The sequence below is a fragment of the Euprymna scolopes genome, chromosome 13 (genome assembly GCF_053919585.1).
Source record: "Euprymna scolopes isolate OS-2025 chromosome 13, ASM5391958v1, whole genome shotgun sequence".
NCBI classification, from domain to species: domain Eukaryota; kingdom Metazoa; phylum Mollusca; class Cephalopoda; order Sepiida; family Sepiolidae; genus Euprymna; species Euprymna scolopes.
Genome location: NC_136494.1, coordinates 44568982 through 44585437, shown reverse-complemented (window position 1 = coordinate 44585437; position 16456 = coordinate 44568982). Strand labels below are relative to the sequence as shown.

Here is a 16456-nt window from a genome sequence, read left to right as displayed (position 1 = left end):
CAGAGTGCCCCTTTTGGGGAGCTGGTTTCCCCCTAAATTTATAACCGACCTCATGTCTAGCAGTATCAGAATTTTGGGGGAATTTTTGACACCCCTAACAGAAAACTACGAATAAAATATAGAAAACTCGTAATTTCTCTTTCTAAAGTGGGTTATTTATTTTCTTTATAGAATATGCTTCCAAAATAAACTATTTAAGTTGTTTAAAAAATAATAGAAATATTATTTTTCATTGTTTAAAAAACATTGTTTACAAAGTGCGTGTGTGCGCTCTGGGGAGCCATTTTGTTACGTAGTGAAATCAATTGATTTTTATGAGATGAATATTTTTCAATTTTTAAACTTTAAAAATCTATCAAAATTTTCCTATTCGTTCAATTGTTACGTTTTTTTCAGGGTGAATGTAAAATTTTATGCTCTTTCCGATAAACTGAATATAATATTTTAGACAAACATTGTTTTATAAATTCACCCCACCATTTTGAAATGTCTATGAGAATTTTTATAATTAATTTTGGTCGGCACGTTTTATATATCACAAATTGAAGATAAAACATGAATAAATAAAATACTCAAATTTAAAACAACAAAAAAATATCACTTATCTGTAAATTTACCGGTAAAGTCCAAAATGTAAATCCTTCTTTTTTCGATAACCACGTGTTTTTCTTTGTTTTTTTTTTTACGTGGAAGCTTAATTTTTGTTTAGATTTTTCCAGTCATTAATGGTCGGTCAGTGTATATTTTTATATTTAATTCCTGGTTTCCTTTTTTTCGATATAAAAAAAAAAAAAGACGAAACCCGATAATGCAGATTTATAGTATAATAAATAAAAAATTCAGGTATTTCTTTAAGATATTAAAAAAAAAAATAACATTGCATATCTTCGTCATTTCGTAATCCGTGTAAATACAAAAATGAAAATCCCAGTTTTCATGTATGATAGCGTAAAGGCGCAAAAATAAAAAAAAAAAGGACAAGTTATTAAGGTTTCTGAATTAGTGTTTTTTTTACACTTATAGGCTTCCGTACATAAGTAACTGATAATTTTCAATTCCGGTGTCTTTAAAACCTTCTTGAAAGACACGCGTTGTCGCTATGTGTGTTGGAAAAATCCTTCCATTTAAAAAATACATGGATTACAATACATAAATATGAATAAATTCTCACACAGGAAGATTAAAAGAAAGCATATCTTACTCATTAACCAGGTAAGTTCTTTATTTTGCAGTTAAAATAATTATCGTAAGATTCAAGTAATATGTTAATCGACAATCCGTGTAATGTTAAGTGAAGAAATCGAAGGAAAAATAAATAAAATTGTTTATTTCTCTATTAAAGCTTTTATGATATTAAAATTTGGTCTTTGCTCGTTTTATTGAAATAAAATTTACGGGTTTAAATTACGTTTTCATATTATTAAAATCTGATAGAAATATAGGTGTATATTCAAAATGGCGACTCGGCTGAAAATTCCCTCAAAATTCTGATACTGCTACCTCATGTCCAATTCCGTCCTTGTGGGAAGGCAAGTAAACAAAAAAAAAAAAAAATAATCAGAACGGACATTAATCAGAAGAGACATTTCCAGGGCATTTTCTAATTAAGTCAGAAATAACTTTTTCCAGTTACTTTTTTAATATTAAAACTTCGTTACATTAAACATAGTACCTATTCACAATGCCTCTCCACGGGACAGATTTAGACACCAGGGTCGGTTTTTAATGTAGAGAAAAAATTGTCTTAGTCGTAAAGGATTTCTCTTCCACTGAAAGAGAAGAAATTGAAATGTAGCACCTGAAGACCAGATACTACACTTTGATCTTAGCCAAAAGGCCAAGAAAGACAAATCATTTTTATTAACTTTGCCTCAACAGCGACACCAATTTTTTTTTTTTTTTTTTTAATTTCCTTTTCAAGGGTGACAAGGTTTATTTGGAATATTCCACTTTCCTTTTTTAGGGATGCACAGCAATGCTGTGACACATCATGATAACGGACGGAGCGATAAAGCGTAATAATATAATGATTATTAGGAATACTGTTCTCATCTTGAGTGTGATTTTCACAATGTTTTAGTCGATGTAACTTCCGACCTTCTTCAGGTGTATCTTGTCAAATTCGGTAATGTTTCTGTCGATCTACGCATTTCGAAGGGAACCCTTTATTTACTTCACGAGGGTAGTTTGCTCTTGTTCCGTCATCCATGATTGGACAAAGGCCTTAAGTAAAATTCACAATTGTGTGGACAACCGAAAAATACAAAAATCATGGACGACGGAACAAGAGCATGCGACTCCCGTGAAGTAAATTTAAAGGCTTCTATTCGAAATTCCGTTCAAATTCCCGAGTTTGACAAGAGAGGGTCGGAGACATTGACTGAAACGTTGTGAAAATGACACTAAATATGAGAACAGTAGTCCAGTAAAAAAATTTAATTTTTTTAAAATGCATTAATATTTTCTTTTTATGGAGGAAAAAAAGTTGTACGTAATGATATTTATATTGAAACAAACATTTTTACTCCAAATTCTTGTTTTAGATTATTTTTCCAACGAGTTAATTTTTTGGTGATTTTTATTTTGCTTACTTTTAGTTTTAATTTTTGGTGCTCATGCAGAGAGTGATCCATGCTGAAATAATAACGTTATTATTTTAAAAGCCATTCTTAACATGGGGAGGGTATTTTGTACCCATTCTATACTTTAACCTTACAATTGAATAATAAAAAAAAAGATATCATAAAACTTTAATTAAACTTGGAAATACGATTAAAAAAATAGCGCGGATCACTCTGCGTTAGCACCTTACTTGTTGTTGTTGTTGTTGTTGTTTCCTTCGTTTCCTGTTATCAAAAAATGATTTACTTCAGTTTTCGCATTTCACTTCGGTATTGTTGTCAAATGTCAATTTTAAAAATTGCCACATAAAAACAAAACAAACAATAAATACAGCAAAACAAAAACGAACAAATAAATTACAGATGTCTTTCATTTGTTTTCGATTTTAATTCAAAAATCAATTTTAACTTTCATTTATTTATCATTTGTGCTTGTGCTCTAAAGCGCCAAATCCAGTGACTAAAAAGTTTTGAAAATGTAAACATTTTTTTACGAGCATTAATCAGTTGAAATTCTTCATTTTGTTCTTAAAAAAAAATCTTGTTTTTAAAACTTGATCAAAAGTTTAATTTTTTCCGTTTTTGTTCCAACTGGAATATAAGATTTTTATTTTCTAGTTAATTTGATTTCTCGTCCGTGAAAAAAATTACCCTTCGTCTTAGTTTTCTGCACTTCCGAGTTTACACTCAGATCAAATTTGTATTCCTTTTCCCCGCCAAGTTTTCTCGTCGAACAATTCAAAACAAATAATTTCATCCAAATGTGATCATTTAACGTTTTTATGTGCATTTCTGAAAAAAAAAAAAAAAAAAAAAAAAAACGTTCCATAATGATTGTAGTCACTTAAACCAAGACCGTAAACTCGTCAGTAAAACAATTTGTTGTAGTGGAAAAGACGAATTATGTTGCACCAATTTTCAAAGGTCCGGCCACAAACGAGACAGGAATATCAACAAAATGAAAACCGCGACCCTCGAGCGAACACGGATTCACAAATATTCGACGAGGTGATCATGCTTGGTTGCATCATCAAAATGTACATTTTTTTTTTTTTTTGCATCAGCAGCAAATGAGAAAAATGAACTTCAATGTTAGTGACAATTTCTATCATTTTTCTTTTCTTTTTTTTATGTGGATTCAGACGAGTTAAAAACACATACATGCACAAACTTTTAGGCGCATCTTCGGAATAAAAACGAAAATCGAAATATTTGAATTTCAATTAAAACTAATATCTACTTGGCATGTCGAAATTAGTAACATATCTAAAAGTTACGAAAATCGATAAAATAGAAAATTAATTATTAATGAAAATATTTTTGGAAGAAATTGCAATGACAAACAGAATAAACAGGGAAGGTAATTTCAGTGAATTTAGGAAAACTCGTCCCGGGAAAACTCGTCTCCGGAAAACTCGTCTCCGGAAAACTCGTCTCCGGAAAACTCGTCTCCAGAAAACTGGTCCCCTTTCGCTAGGTAGGAAAATTGGTCCCTTATTGAATAAATGTCGATTGAAAACACATTTTATGATCGTTCTTGAAGGAGATATTGTTTTTTAAAATAGACTATAATCCCCATAATATTTAAAAAAAAATTTTTTACTTGTTTAATGTTTTTTTTTTTTTTTTTTTTTAATAAAATCGATTTTCTAAGTGTTCGCTTTCTACCTAACTGGTTAGTGGTTAAGTTCTTAGTGGTTTCACTTATTTTAAAGCGGTTAGTATGTTCATAAACGAGACCGCTTTTTTTATATTAATATAAAAAGAATTTATGGGTTTGTATTACTGTACACATAGATTCGAAAAAGTTGTCAAAAAACAAATATATAACAAATAAATGTTATCAAAGGCAAGATAGATTACTTTTCTACCAAACTGGAAATAATTTTCGTGTTTTTATTCAATTTAACATGTTTATTGAGCTCGAAAAGCATACAGTGTTTACCGATGTATTGGAAAATTTAAAATGGCGGCCGACTCTCTCTTTAACACGGTAAGTTCGGAAAAAGGTGTAATAAATAATAAACTAGACAAAATACTGTTAGAAATTTGCTCAATACCGTGACATAACTTGACATATATTCGGTGGGTTTTTAATAGCATTTTGTCTAGTTTATTATTTATAACACCTTTTCCCGAACTTACCGTGTTAAAGAGAGAGTCGGCCGCCATTTTGAATTTTCCAATACATCGGTAAACACTGTATGCTTTTTGAGCTGAATAAACATGTTAAATTGAATGAAAACACGAAAATTATATCCAGTTTGGTAGAAAAGTAATTTATCTTGCCTTTGATAACATTTATTTGTTATATATTTGTTTTTTGACAACTTTTTCGAATCTATGTGTACAGTAATACAAACCCGAAAATTGATTAATAAATTTATTTAGTGATTACTTTTTCTCTTAATGATTGATTTTAGAATTTTGAAGTAAAAATTTTAAAAAATTAAAAATTAGTTAACGAGAGATTGTTAGCACATGGCATCCCTCGCGCCAAAAAAATATTTCGTTTTTAATTTATTAGTTAATTTTTGCAAAATTTGACAGGACGACAATAAATGTTGATAATTGATAAAATTATAATTTTAAATAACGCATGAGTGCATTTGGTATGAGAGAAAACAAAAACATAACAACAAAAAAACTATCATAATTAAAAAACCAAAACAAAAAGCAACGAAAAATCGAATCGCTGCCTATTTTTAAATTTTTTGGTTTTGTTTTTAATTATTGTTTTTATGACTCCAAAAAACATCGTTAAAATAAGAACAAAAAAAAATTTGTAATTAATTTTGTATGAACATAATAAACGCTTTAATATAAGTGAAACCACTAAGAACTTAGCCAGTTAGGTAGAAAACGGAAACTTAGAAAATCGATTTTATTTAAAAAAAAAAAAAAAAAAAAAAAAAAACATTAAAAAAGTAAAAATATTTTTTAAAAATATTAGGGGGGGGGTTATAGTCTATTTTAAAAAATAATATCTCCTTCAAGAATGATCATAAAATGTGTTTTCAATCGATATTTATTCAATAAGGGACCAGTTTTCCTATCTAGCGAAAGGGGACCAGTTTTCCGGAGACGAGTTTTCCCGAGACGAGTTTTCCCGAGACGAGTTTTCCCGGAACGAGTTTTCCGGGCACCAATTTCAGTTTATCTTGTTACATTTCACCCAAAATAATGGCGGAGGAATGAATAGTGAAATCGTGAAAGTACACGTTTTATGTAATAATCTCTCTATATAATAAAATAGCATTTCCTCCATTATACGTCTATTGTTTATTGTTATTAGCAGTGTTCTTATTTCTGAAGCTAATAATACGAGGAGAACGGAGGTTGCTTCAATCTGTTTCCTGTAAGAGATGTTTCCCTAATTTCTACTTTCACTTTTTTTTTTTTTTCTCTCACATGACCTTATATTCTGAATTCGTACCAGCGGGTCGACATTAGTCGATATTTTTTTCTATACCAAAACGGTCAATAACATTTTTTTAACGTTTAACATATTTCAAACTAATATAAATCATGGCAGAATAAAAATGATTAAATAAGACAAAAATAATTTTATATTCGAATTATTTAATCAAGTAAAAATTCCAGTTTTTTACTTGATTAATAAATTTAAAAAGTTATTCTAACATTATTTTAATAAACAAAAATATCGTAAAAACTCAATTTAACTTGAAAATATTACTGCAACAAACTTTTTAAATTGGTGAATTTTTACTTGGTTTCCATTTTAAAATAACTGTAATAGTTTTTTGGGTATGCTGAAACAAATATCGCATTTAAATTTTCCGCAACTAATTAGTTTTCCGGATATTAAGCAATGTAATATATCCGGAAAACTACTTAGTTGCGGATATTAAGCAATGTAATATATCCGGAAAACTACTTAGTTGCGGAAAATTTAAATGCCATATTCGTTTTCAGCATACACGAAAACTGTTAGCAGTTGTAATATTTGTTTATTGGTTGTTATAACTGACAAAGTGGATACAAATATTAGCTTGAGAGGAATATTTTATTTTCTTAGTTTTTACATACTTTTAGAATTCTGTGTCTGCTCATCGCAGGACACGTGTGACAACGTAGAAACCTGAAGACTGACTGTCCAATCCTTTTTAGGTCAATCATCGGTCAAAGAGAGAGAGAGAGAGAGAGAGAGAGAGAAAGAGAGAGTGTGTGTGTGGGTGAGCGAGCAGCAACAGCAGAAGAGAAAAATGAATAGATTTTTGGGTATCTTGGTTAGTTGAGTTCTTTTAGAGAAAGATAGGATTAAAGAAACAATGTCTTTTCTTCATGGTAGTAGTATGTGGCCTGAGGTCACTTAGGTTCACTCCTACACAGTCATATTCTTAAAGGAAAATGTTAAAGTGGAAACCAAGTAAAAATTTGCCTTTAACTTTAGTAATCAAGTAAAAAATGGTATTTTTATTTGATTCGAAATAAGAAAAATGATTTTTGTTTTAATGTAATTAGTTTTATTGTGCAATAATTTGTATCAGTTTAAAAAAAAAAAAAAAACATTGTTAATAACCGGTTTGTCAGAGGATTACAAAAAAGTTCACTAATATCAGCCTGGGCCCGCTGCTATGAATTTGGAATAGAGGCATGTAAGCAAGAAAAGCGAAAGTAGAAATCAGGGAGGCATCTCCTACAGAAGAACCTTATTATTATTATTATTATTATTATTATTATTATTATTATTATTATTATTATTATTATTATTATTATTATTATTATTATTATTATTATTATTATTATTATTATTATTATTATTATTATTATTATTATTATTATTATTATTATTATTATTATTATTATTATTATTATTATTATTATTATTATTATTATTATTATTATTATTATTATTATTATTATTATTATTATTATTATTATTATTATTATTATTATTATTATTATTATTATTATTATTATTATTATTATTATTATTATTATTATTATTATTATTATTATTATTATTATTATTATTATTATTATTATTATTATTATTATTATTATTATTATTATTATTATTATTATTATTATTATTATTATTATTATTATTAATAATAATAATAATAATAGCAATAATATTATTATTATTATTAACAGTAATAATAACAACAACAACAACACCAGTGAAAACGATTTGTCCGACAGTGCCCACTAGTGACAGCCACTGTTTTCCTCTGTTAATGAAGTACCAATAATCACAATCGATTTCATTTCAAAGTAGTTTGCTCATGTTCGACACTGGTCATGATCGATAATTGCAGAGGAACACAGTGCCTGCCAGTAAATGCAAATATCTGCCTCAATTTCATTTCAGAGCAGTCCGATAGAGGCCGATACAATCATGGCTGCCAGTAACCAGCACTGTGCCGGGAAACGACAGTAACAACTCTAAAGGCAGCCAAGGTCCACCAGTAAACGCCTAAATACAGCAATAATTGCCAGTGATCATCACTCTCTGCCACGGGCGTCCAGTGACAACCAGTGGATGCCAGTGTCGGACAGTTCATTTCAGTTAGGAGTACACCAATGGAAGCTGACATTGATCATGATTTCTAACGAATGAATCCCAGTTGCAAAGGCAGCCAGTAAATTCAAGTAATCACCATAAAACAGCATTAGCCAATAGTGATGACAATCACAGCCAGTGGCTTCTGTTAGCTGCCACTGCCAGATAATGTTAGACAGTAGAAGCCGGAGTGATCACATTGTTGAAGAAATGAGACAGGCTTAGTGGCAAGGAACTAGACGATTATAGGCCCATAACTGCTATCCATAAGTGGTACAGAATGGAGTTCTTTTTGCTATATATAGATTTTGGTCAAGGTCCTATTGAACTGGTTACAAAGATTTTAGTCAAGATCCTATCGAACTGGTTGCAAAGAATTGTTCAAACTTGAGTAGTGTATGCTGTGAAGGAAAGATTGATTTGGAATAACTTTCACCTGATACATACAGTGCTAAAGACGATAGAAGACAACATATTGATCAACTTGGACGAGTTCCAAACTTTTGACAGGATCAACCATCATTTCTTGCATTTGTTTGAAAATTTGCAAGTCTTAAACCAGACTTGTGCAAATAGAATTCCATTCTGTATCACTTGTGGATGGCAGTAGTGTGTGTAAACCGAAAGTGTACAGAATATTTTTCTATCTCCTGCTAGCTAAAGAACAGGTTGGCATATTCAGTTGTATGTGGAATCAATTTTCATGAAGGTTTCTGTGTTTATTGATGACTTCTTTATGTCATGCTTCAAAGATATTGAGATGTTGACAAAAGTGGCCATGCATTATGAAATGATTACAGGAGCCAAAATCAACCACAATAAGATAATTGGCATTCAGTTGCTTCCAGTTGTTTTTTGTTGAACTGATGGTCCAGTTCAAATCCCTGGCATCTGGTTTAAACTTGAGATGAATTAGTCAGAAGTATAGTTAAAAGTGTAAGTGTTGGTTAAGGCAAAGGAATCTCTCCTTAAAGCTTGAAATCAAAGAGGGAATCATTTTTGTTTTTCTTTTACTGGCTGGCCTCTGCCTGCAAACCATTTAAAGATCCTCTGAAGTATTCTGACTTCACTTCTCTGGAATGAGAGGAGGTACTGAGTTCATAGGTTTGTATTTAACATTTATATATGGGAGGCTTAGAGAAGCCCAACTTGATGGCTCACCAACATGATGAGAGACGAGTTTTCTTGAGTTGAACTCTGACAAAGATATTGGCATGGAACTTGAAAGCGTCTTTCGCGACCTCTTAGTCAAGGGCTGTCATAGGCTGAGATGCAAATCACAGTTTTTCACAAAGCACTAAATCATGCTCAAAAGCTCCCTACTTCAGTGATCTTTCTTGGTTTTCTAGAATGGAATTTCATAGAAATTCCATGGGGAGATATGGTGTTTCTCATGATCCTGGCCAAAGCATAAATAGTGATGCAGAAGTCATGTCTTTGAGGAACTGAGGGATTGAATTTATCTCTGATTAGAATCTGATTGCATTCTTCAAGTACAAACTGAAAGTCAAGATCAAATATGATTTTGGAAAAGATCGATAAAAGTTTGTGTGAAAAAAAAAAGAAGGTCAAGTATGGGTACATGTTCTCTGCTGGAGCATGTGGTTCCCTTCCTGGTCCTAGTAATGCTAGTAATTCAGGCAAGTTTAGTCTCTTAGCTAGTGGAGTGGATGAGCCCCCACCCCTCTAAGATGCCAACTCTTTTGTGCCTCCCTACCCAATTGTATTTATCTGGGAAAGACACCATCCTCTCCTACAAACTCAACTCCTATTTCTTTTTTCTATTACAGAGATCTCATTCCCCTGCCTGTTTTTCAGCAGTGGGCAGTCTATTGTTTAGAAACGGTTAGGGTTACTATATATTTTTTTTATTTTCTTTCTTACATTTCCCATTCTGATGAATTTGAGTATATGAAGGAAAATTTGTGTATATTTAGGAAAAATAAAATTTTCAATAAATGAAAGATGAAGAAAAAATATGGCATTATGGTGATGTGACGAAGATGATTCTTGCTGAGAATAGGATAGACATTTTTATCACTTTTAAACCAACAATGCTTGTACTTAATTTTGTTTTTTTTTTTTAGATTCTGTGCAAATAAATAATTCAAAGTATAGTATCTGTTCTGTTCTTGATCAAAAGAAATCAATCTTAACAGGTAAATATTTTTTGTGCTAATAGAGTATCCTTTTTGGAGAGCTGGATGCCTCTACATAAGAAACTGACCTTGTGGCTAACATTGCTCTCGTGGGGATGAACATGTAAATATGGACTGATTTAATGAAAGACATTGTGTTTTTCATGTGTTTATTGTAAAATAGATCGACACACAGTAAAATACTAAGTTGTAAGAATTGAAAGAAAATGTCTGTTTAAAGTTGAACTTACTAGTAAACATTCACTTCTCAAGTTACCTCTCACAGTTTCTTTGTCCTTTTAATTAAGTTTGAAAGGTAACATTTAAAGTAAAATGATCACTCACTTCTTGACTAGAAAACGTTATCGACACCTAGTTCTTGACCACTTAGTTTAAGACAGAACAAGTAACCATTTTCTTTGTATTTTCAAAATGGCAATCTATTGAAAAATATAGGAGAGGGGATCTGCATATTTTTTTCTGCTGAAAAGTATTTTGGCTCAAGAATTTTTATGAAAATGTTAATTCACACATTAAAACAATTTTTTTTTTTCTAATTATTTGGAAATACTCTGAATGTATGCACTCTAACTATGCCTTTGTCCCCACATTTGAGCACCGCTAGAAGCAATGTCAAATGAACCCCCGATGCATTTGTTTGCCCATGCAACAAAAACTGGCAAATGAGCACAGCTCATTAACGTTCCCTAACTGACTTGTATACTTTCTATACGTTAATTTTTAAAAGAAAAACAAACCTAAAAATTACTAAAGCTACAGAAAAAAAATGGTAAAATTGGAGAATCGTAGAAAATGGGTGATCATCATCTATATATTAATGCGATAGCGTGTGTGTTCTTTTGTGTATCACGTTTTCCGGCAAATTTCATTGGTTTAGATTTAAGAACACACATGCTATCGTATTAATATATAGATTATACTAAATGTGAGTTAATGGATTTGGTGAGTGCTTAATGAGATCCCAGCCATAATCTCCTTTTTGAGTAGGGGGTGGGGATGATAGTCTGACGTGTTTACTTCCGATGATGACGTCATTATCTTCTGTTAAAAAAGAGGCATGTAATATATTTATGATGTACTACATTGACATAAGATGTCATATTCCAAAAATCACGTGGATGTAGTGCATGATAGGAGCTTATTTGTAACATTCCAAAAAATACATAAATATATCAATCATTCCTAAGTTCATATTTTCATCCTTAATATCCTCATGGCAGTAATTGCAAAAACTCTTCTTAAGGAGGAGGAGATTAAAGTCACTGGAATGCTGAGACTGATATTACACTGCCAAAACAGTTTATGATTTAAACATTACTTTATTTCAAGTATATTTTTAACAGTGAGGTGGGGAATATGAAGTCAGTCCCAGAAATAGTTGAAACCATTTACGATTTAAGCATTACTTTATTTCATGTATATTTTTAACAGTGCGGTTGGGGATATGAAGTCAGTCCTGGAAATGGCTGCAACCATTTACGTTTTAGATATTATTTTATTTATTGTATATTTTTAACAGTGGAGTGGGGAGGATAAGCAGTCAGTTCTGGGAATGGCTGAAACAGTTTACGATTTAAACTTATTTCAAGTAAATTTTTAACAGTGTGTTGAGGATATAAAATTAGTCCCGGAATTGACTGAAACAGTTTACAATTTATACATTACTTTATTTCATGTATATTTTTAACAGTGGGGTGGCGGGCATGAAATCAGTCCCGGGATTGGATGAGATAAGTGCAAATACATACTAGCAGAATACCCAGTGTTGTCCAGGATTGAATGAAATAGGTGGAAAATATATAGTAGCAGAATACCAAGCGTTGCCTGGGATGGAATGAAACAGATGGAAGATATATACTAGCAGAATACGCGGCGCCCACAGGGTTGGATAAGATAGGTGGAACATATATACTATGAGAATACCTGGAATTGATTGATGTGTTTGTAATGAAATAATCAGCCAAGGCCATATATCAAAGTTATCATTTTAGTAAGGGGGGAGGGCGATAATGTGGGTTAAAATTATGAAAAATGATTGTCAAAGTTAGTAACATATCCAAGTATTATGAAAAATAATGAAAAGCGGGTTAATTGATTGGTGTGTTTGTAATGAAATAATCAGCCCAGGCAATATATAAAAGTTATTACTTTAGTAACGGACAGGGCGATAATGTGAGTGTAAAGTATGAAAAATTACTGTCGAAATTAGTAACATATCCAAGAATTATGAAAAATGATGAAATGTGAGTTAATGGATTGGTGTGTTTGTAATTAAATAATAAGCCCAGATAATATGTCAAAGTTATTATTCTAGTAAGGCGAGGTGATAATATGGGTTTAAATTATAAAAATGATTGTCAAAATTAGTAGCATATCAAAGAATTATGAAAAATGATGAAATGTGAGTTAATTGATTGGTGTGTTTGTAATGAAATAATCAGCCCAGACATGATATCAAAGTTATTACTTTAGTAATGAGGAAGCGATAATGTGTGTAAAAATTATGAAAAATGATTGTCAAAATTAGCAACTTATTCAAGAATTATGAAAAATGATGAAATGCAAATTAATTGATTGGTGTGTTTGGAATTGAAATAATCATCCCAGGCATTATATCAAAGTTATTATTCTAGTAAGACGGGACGATACAGCTTTAACAAAAGGGCTAGAATAATATGATGGTGTCTTCATTCATGCTGAACACCCACAGAATGCCCAGTAGCAATATATTTCATATGAAAAATGCCGCTGTGGAATTTCCACAGGTCCTGCTAGTTTTATATTAAATTTTTATAGAAAAATGATCCACACTCTAAAATATCTAATGAAAATTTTAAAGAATTTCTTTTTTAACAGATTCACAAACTATACCAAATTTGTTAATTTACCATTGTAAAAAAATTTGTTAATTTTGACTCATGTAAACAAATTATTTTTACATTCTGTTACACTTTTTTCTTTCATACAAAATACAATTGGGGATTAGTGATCAATTTACATTACATTTTAAAGGACAATGATTCCCCTCCTATAAAATCTAAAATATTTGAAAAAAAAAAAATGTTGACATTATAAATGACACAGTACAAAGAAAAAAATTTTCTATGTAAAATAGTGAAAAAAAAAATGTTGACATTATAAACGACACAGTAAAAAGAAAAAATTTTCTATGTAAAATAGTGAAAAAAAAATGTTGACATTATAAATGACACAGTAAAAAGAAAAAATTTTCTATGTAAAATAGTGAAAACAAAAATGTTGACATTATAAATGACACAGTAAAAAGAAAAAATTTTCTATGTAAAATAGTGAAAAAAAAATGTTGACATTATAAATGACACAGTAAAAAGAAAAAATTTTCTATGTAAAATAGTGAAAAAAAAATGTTGACATTATAAATGACACAGTAAAAAGAAAAAATTTTCTATGTAAAATAGTGAAAAAAAAAAAATGTTGACATTATAAATGACACAGTAAAAAGAAAAAATTTTCTATGTAAAATAGTGAAAAAAAAAATGTTGACATTATAAATGACAAAGTAAAAAGAAAAAATTTTCTATGTAAAATAGTGAAAAAAAAAAATGTTGACATTATAAATGACACAGTAAAAAGAAAAAATTTTCTATGTAAAATAGTGAAAAAAAAAATGTTGACATTATAAATGACACAGTAAAAAGAAAAAATTTTCTATGTAAAATAGTGAAAAAAAAATGTTGACATTATAAATTACACAGTAAAAAGAAAAAATTTTCTATGTAAAATAGTGAAAAAAAAAATGTTGACATTATAAATGACACAGTAAAAAGAAAAGATTTTCTATGTAAAATAGTGAAAACAAAATGTTGACATTATAAATGACACAGTAAAAAGAAAAAATTTTCTATGTAAAATAGTGAAAAAAAAAAATGTTGACATAAATGACACAGTAAAAAGAAAAAGTTTTCTATGTAAAATAGTGAAAAAAAAAAATGTTGACATTATAAATGACACAGTAAAAAGAAAAAATTTTCTATGTAAAATAGTGAAAAAAAAAATGTTGACATAAATGACACAGTAAAAAGAAAAAATTTTCTATGTAAAATAGTGAAAAAAAAAAAATGTTGACATAAATGACACAGTAAAAAGAAAAAATTTTCTATGTAAAATAGTGAAAAAAAAAAAATGTTGACATTATAAATGACACAGTAAAAAGAAAAAAATTTTCTATGTAAAATAGTGAAAAAAAAAAAATGTTGACATTATAAATGACACAGTAAAAAGAAAAAATTTTCTATGTAAAATAGTGAAAAAAAAAAAATGTTGACATTATAATGACACAGTAAAAAGAAAAAATTTTCTTTGTAAAATAGTGAAAAAAAAAAAAATGTTGACATTATAAATGACACAGTAAAAAGAAAATATTTTCTATGTAAAATAGTGAAAAAAAAAATGTTCACATTATAAATGACACAGTAAAAAGAAAAAATTTTCTATGTAAAATAGTGAAAAAAAAAATGTTGACATTATAAATGACACAGTAAAAAGAAAAAATTTTCTATGTAAAATAGTGAAAAAAAAAAAATGTTGACATTATAAATGACACAGTAAAAAGAAAAAAATTTTCTATGTAAAATAGTGAAAAAAAAAAAATGTTGACATTATAAATGACACAGTAAAAAGAAAAAATTTTCTATGTAAAATAGTGAAAAAAAAAAAAATGTTGACATTATAATGACACAGTAAAAAGAAAAAATGTTCTTTGTAAAATAGTGAAAAAAAAAAATGTTGACATTATAAATGACACAGTAAAAAGAAAATATTTTCTATGTAAAATAGTGAAAAAAAAAATGTTGACATTATAAATGACACAGTAAAAAGAAAAAATTTTCTATGTAAAATAGTGAAAAAAAAAATGTTGACATTATAAATGACACAGTAAAAAGAAAAAATTTTCTATGTAAAATAGTGAAAAAAAAAAAATGTTGACATTATAAATGACACAGTAAAAAGAAAAAATTTTCTATGTAAAATAGTGAAAAAAAAAAAATGTTGACATTATAAATGACACAGTAAAAAGAAAAAATTTTCTATGTAAAATAGTGAAAAAAAAAGGTAGTGATAAATAACAAATAATCATCAGAATGTAAAATATACTAAAAAGATAAATTAATTAATTAATTAATAAATTCTAAAAAAAATATATTCTAGCTATTTTGAAAATACAAAAAATAATTGTTTTATTTATTAAACTAATATCTCTGCGACAGCAATATCCTTGACAAATTAGACATACAGCAAAATCCCACCTCTACACGCTAGAGATCTCTAGATGCCGTAAAGCCTTCTACTTGAATAGCTTTTTCTCTCAGGCTGCTGCAATTGTGTGTAAAATTGCTTCCCTAACTGTACTGACATGCTCTATTTTTTCTCTTTGTCCATTCTTGGTTCAACAAGATCAATATGTTATCATCTGCTATCTTGCTGCCCAACTTCCTAAATAGTATTATTGCAAATCTGGTCCCAATTAGTAACCCCTCACGACTAAGTGGTGCTGTGCCTTGCTTGAGGTAAAATGACAATAAAAGAAAAGAAAAACATTTGAAAAACAAAAAATGGCAACATTATAGATGACACAGTAAAAAGAAAAAAATTTTCTATGTACAATAGTGAAAAAAAAGGGTAGTGATAGAGAATAAATAATCATGAAAATCTAAAATATACTAGTAATTCTAAAAACAAAAATATTCTAATGAAATTACAAACAAAAATGTTACTTGATCTGTCCTACGCTACGAACGAGATGAACATTTTTTGTTATATTTATGTAGTAAAATTCAAAATTAAAAACATATTTTTAAAAATTTTCCAGTGGTATTGATCACACAGAAATTCATTTTAATTTTTTTATCAACAGCATGGGAAAAACTATGCAAACATTCAAACAAAATTTTTTAAAAAATTGGAACATTCACACACACACACACACAAAATTTTTCTGAACTCATAAGTTTTTCATTTCAGCAACAAAACTGCAAACAATTGCACTCACCAACCCGAAAGAATGTGTGCCCCCCCTTCCCAAGTTATATTAATGGATTTACTTAAATATGACTTGGGTCACCAAAAGTTTGTGTTTTATGACTGTGTTTCAATAACATGTTTTACTG

General features: G+C 29.2%; 1 pseudogene; it reads right to left on the bottom strand.

The window, feature by feature from the left end:
- Positions 1 to 1734: 1734 nt before the first annotated feature.
- LOC145292497 (U2 spliceosomal RNA) lies at positions 1735 to 1850 on the bottom strand (annotated as a pseudogene).
- Positions 1851 to 16456: the final 14606 nt, after the last annotated feature.